The sequence below is a fragment of the Notolepis coatsorum genome (assembly GCF_963971535.1).
Source record: "Notolepis coatsorum genome assembly, chromosome: 17".
Lineage (NCBI taxonomy): Eukaryota > Metazoa > Chordata > Actinopteri > Aulopiformes > Paralepididae > Notolepis > Notolepis coatsorum.
The window spans coordinates 9,609,770-9,614,769 of record NC_140181.1 but is presented as its reverse complement, the minus strand read 5'-3'; the positions used below and the strand labels follow the sequence as shown (position 1 = coordinate 9,614,769).

The following is a 5,000-nucleotide window of genomic DNA, read 5'->3' as shown; positions in this document are numbered from 1 at the left end:
CAGATAGACGGTACTGCTACATCTATACATTTATGACATACCAGATTTTCAAATACAGTACTGTTTGTGATACTAAAAAAATCCAGAAGAAGAGTATATACATTTGACATAGAAACTGTGCATTGGGGGAGGTTGTGTAGGTGGGGTGGGGCTGTACATTGGAGGTGGGGGGGGGGGGGGGGTTGGGTAGGGGGGGGGGGGGGGGGGGGGACACTGTACATTGGAATACTGACATACATTTGACATGGAAACTGTACATTGGAGGAGGTTGGGTAGGTGGGGTGGGGTTGGGTGGGGCTGTACATTGGAATACTGACAGAGCCATGCTTGGTCTTTATTGTACAACTGGGTTAGGACATTTGTAGGGGCCAGTTTTGAATTGCAGTCTCCCGTAGGTGTTCTTTGAGAGTGTTTTTGAAGGTGGGTAGTGATTTACATTCCTTTACAGCTTTGGGTAGGGCGTTCCACATTGTTGTGGCATAATTGCGAAACGTGTTTAGTCCCTTGTTTGAGCCGAATCTGGGTTTTACATGATTTGTGGAGCTCCCTCTGGTGTTGTGATCGTGGTATTCACTGACCTTTGGGAAGTATTTTGACATGTACATGGGTACCTTGGTCGTGTAGTGTATCTTGTAGACCAGGCCCATTGCAAGTTGCTGTACTCTGTTGTCTACTCTAAGCCATCCTAGGTTGGCAAAGTGGGCAGGGGTGAGGTGGGTTCTAGGAGTCAGGTCAAGCAGTAGTCTGACTAGTTTGTTTTGAGATGTTTGTAATTTTGTTTTTAGCGCCTTTGAGGTGCTTTGGTACCATGAGGTGCAAGCATAGTCGTAGTACCCTTGAATGAGTGCTCCTGCCAGAGTCTTCAGGGTATTCTTGTTTACCAGAGAGGAGATCCGGTACAAGAATCGAGTTCGTTGATTGACTTTTTTTATTACATTGGATGCCATTTTGTCACAGGAAAGATTTGCCTCTAGGATGTAACCCAGGTAGGTAATTTCATCTTTCCTTGTGACAATATTGTCACCCACTGTAACTGAGAAGCCGTCTGTTTTGCTGAGTTTGTTATTTGAACCGAAGAGAATGGACTCTGTTTTGCCCAGGTGTAATGATAGTTTGTTATCAGCCAGGTGCAGATTCTGCCGAGTTCCGAGCTGAGGGTTTTTTCAACCTGTAACTTGTTCCTGTCAGAGACCAGCAGGGCTGAGTCGTCCGCAAACAGGAACAAGTTGCAGTCACAAGCTGACGACATGTCATTTGCATAAATTAGGAACAGTAGCGGTCCTAGTATGCTTCCTTGTGGAACACCACAGTTCACTGTGAGGGGGGGGGGATAGGGTACCGTTTACCTCCACCATCTGTTCCCTCCCCTCAAGGTAGGATTGTATCCAGCTCACTGATAAACTATCAAAACCAATTGCTTTTAGCTTGTCAATCAGAATGGTGTGATTGACAGTGTCGAATCACACAGTGGGATCGAATCCAGCTGTCAGCGTTGCCTCCGGCTTGGCCGGCCCGTCATACTGGCTCGATTGGCAGCCGGTGGGTGGGTCCGGGTCGTTGTAAACAGCGACTCCTACAGTTCGGTCGGGGTGCCTGCACACAGCGAGGGAAGGATCTGGAGGGAGGTAGTGTGACCTTCAACACGTCGTTACACTCTCCCAGTGAGAGTCCACGCTGCCAGGTGAAAAGAAGTGGTGGGCTGGCTACACGTGTGTCGGAGGAAGCATGTGATAGTCTCCGCCCTCCCGGACCGACGGTAGGGGGTAGAGTGCGCAGCGACCAGGAAGGGGATTGGCATAACGACTAACATTGGGAGGGGAGAAAAACGGAAAAAGAAGGGGGGAAAAGATAATAATAAAAAAAGAAAAAAGGCCAGAGGGGAGCTGGAGTAGACGGTGTTGCCGTGGCGATTGTGTTCCCCTTTAGGGATGTGAAAAAATTTGCATTTATGTTTTAACGCATCGCAACCTCAAAATCTAAATTCGTATAGGATCTGAGAATTTGTGTATCATTATGCCCCTAATTCCCCTTATAGATTTGAGTGTAAAATCTTTAGTGTAAACATCCCTTTACCCAGGGCCAGCCCAAGCCTTCATTGGGCCGTGAGCAGAATTTGATCTGGGGGCCCCCTTTACAACTTTGCATAAATTCACATAAGCATACTATATCCACAATGAACATTAATTTAGAGTACATAGATAATAAAGCTACAGATGAAAGGAACCTGCCAACTTGGTATTTGATTTTTTTGGGGGGTCCTCTGGTGGCCAAAAGGGGTCCTCTGGTGGGCCCCTAAGCAGGCATGTAATTTGCTTATACCTCGGGCCGGCCCTGACCCCCCCCCCCCCCCTCTAAACACTGACCCTGTTGAATCTCATGTAATCAGTCAGTACAGCACCCACGCTTTGCCAACCTTAGATTAATCCTGTTGCACAGTTCCAGGAATTGATTATCAGGCCAGTTCAGTTCAGCACAGCTTGGGTTGGTTCAGCAGTGTGGTGAACTCATAGTCCTACTGTAGGTCTTCAATAGTCCTACTGTAGGTCTTCAATAGTCCTACTGTAGGTCTTCAATAGTCCTACTGTAGGTCTTCAATAGTCCTACTGTCTGTCCCTTCAATAGTCCTACTGTAGGTCTTCAATAGTCCTACTGTATGTCTTCAATAGTCCTACTGTAGGTCTTCAATAGTCCTACTGTCTGTCCCTTCAATAGTCCTACTGTATGTCTTCAATAGTCCTACTGTAGGTCTTCAATAGTCCTAATGTAGGTCTTCAATAGTCCTAATGTAGGTCTTCAATAGTCCTAATGTAGGTCTTCAATAGTCCTAATGTAGGTCTTCAATAGTCCTAATGTAGGTCTTCAATAGTCCTACTGTCTGTCCCTTCAATAGTCCTAATGTAGGTATTCAATAGTCCTACTGTCTGTCCCTTCAATAGTCCTACTGTCTGTCCCTTCAATAGTCCTAATGTAGGTCTTCAATAGTCCTAATGTAGGTCTTCAATAGTCCTAATGTAGGTCTTCAATAGTCCTACTGTCTGTCCCTTCAATAGTCCTAATGTAGGTCTTCAATAGTCCTAATGTAGGTCTTCAATAGTCCTAATGTAGGTCTTCAATAGTCCTACTGTCTGTCCCTTCAATAGTCCTAATGTAGGTCTTCAATAGTCCTAATGTAGGTCTTCAATAGTCCTAATGTAGGTCTTCAATAGTCCTACTGTCTGTCCCTTCAATAGTCCTAATGTAGGTCTTCAATAGTCCTAATGTAGGTCTTCAATAGTCCTAATGTAGGTCTTCAATAGTCCTACTGTCTGTCCCTTCAATAGTCCTAATGTAGGTCTTCAATAGTCCTACTGTCTGTCCCTTCAATAGTCCTAATGTAGGTCTTCAATAGTCCTAATGTAGGTCTTCAATAGTCCTAATGTAGGTCTTCAATAGTCCTAATGTAGGTCTTCAATAGTCCTACTGTAGGTCTTCAATAGTCCTACTGTCTGTCCCTTCAATAGTCCTACTGTCGGTCCCTTCAATAGTCCTAATGTAGGTCTTCAATAGTCCTACTGTAGGTATTCAATAGTCCTAATGTAGGTATTCAATAGTCCTAATGTAGGTCTTCAATAGTCCTAATGTAGGTCTTCAATAGTCCTAATGTAGGTCTTCAATAGTCCTACTGTAGGTCGTCAATAGTGCTAATTTAGATCCCTCCAATATTCCTAATGTAGGTCGTCAATAGTGCTAATTTAGATCCCTCCAATATTCCTAATGTAGGTCGTCAATAGTGCTAATTTAGATCCCTTCAATAGTCCTAATGTAGGTCTTCAATAGTCCTACTGTCTGTCCCTTCAATAGTCCTAATGTAGGTCTTCAATAGTCCTACTGTCTGTCCCTTCAATAGTCCTAATGTAGGTCTTCAATAGTCCTAATGTAGGTCTTCAATAGTCCTAATGTAGGTCTTCAATAGTCCTACTGTCTGTCCCTTCAATAGTCCTAATGTAGGTCTTCAATAGTCCTAATGTAGGTCTTCAATAGTCCTAATGTAGGTCTTCAATAGTCCTACTGTCTGTCCCTTCAATAGTCCTAATGTAGGTCTTCAATAGTCCTAATGTAGGTCTTCAATAGTCCTACTGTCTGTCCCTTCAATAGTCCTAATGTAGGTCTTCAATAGTCCTACTGTCTGTCCCTTCAATAGTCCTAATGTAGGTCTTCAATAGTCCTACTGTCTGTCCCTTCAATAGTCCTAATGTAGGTCTTCAATAGTCCTAATGTAGGTCCCTTCAATAGTCCTAATGTAGGTCTTCAATAGTCCTAATGTAGGTCTTCAATAGTCCTAATGTAGGTCTTCAATAGTCCTAATGTAGGTCTTCAATAGTCCTACTGTAGGTCTTCAATAGTCCTACTGTCGGTCCCTTCAATAGTCCTAATGTAGGTCTTCAATAGTCCTACTGTAGGTCTTCAATAGTCCTAATGTAGGTCTTCAATAGTCCTAATGTAGGTCTTCAATAGTCCTAATGTAGGTCTTCAATAGTCCTAATGTAGGTCTTCAATAGTCCTACTGTCTGTCCCTTCAATAGTCCTAATGTAGGTCTTCAATAGTCCTAATGTAGGTCTTCAATAGTCCTAATGTAGGTCTTCAATAGTCCTACTGTCTGTCCCTTCAATAGTCCTAATGTAGGTCTTCAATAGTCCTAATGTAGGTCTTCAATAGTCCTAATGTAGGTCTTCAATAGTCCTACTGTAGGTCTTCAATAGTCCTACTGTCTGTCCCTTCAATAGTCCTACTGTCGGTCCCTTCAATAGTCCTAATGTTGGTCTTCAATAGTCCTACTGTAGGTATTCAATAGTCCTAATGTAGGTATTCAATAGTCCTAATGTAGGTCTTCAATAGTCCTAATGTAGGTCTTCAATAGTCCTAATGTAGGTCTTCAATATTCCTACTGTAGGTCGTCAATAGTGCTAATTTAGATCCCTCCAATATTCCTAATGTAGGTCGTCAATAGTGCTAATTTAGA

The 5,000-nt window shown here is 43.4% G+C and overlaps 1 protein-coding gene across 1 annotated transcript in view; it reads left to right on the top strand.

Annotated features, from left to right (window-relative positions):
- LOC311243459 (ependymin-1-like) overlaps positions 1-5,000 on the top strand; it is a gene marked incomplete at both ends in the record, with an annotated part of 99,755 nt that overhangs the window by 1,652 nt on the left and 93,103 nt on the right. The window lies entirely within an intron of this gene.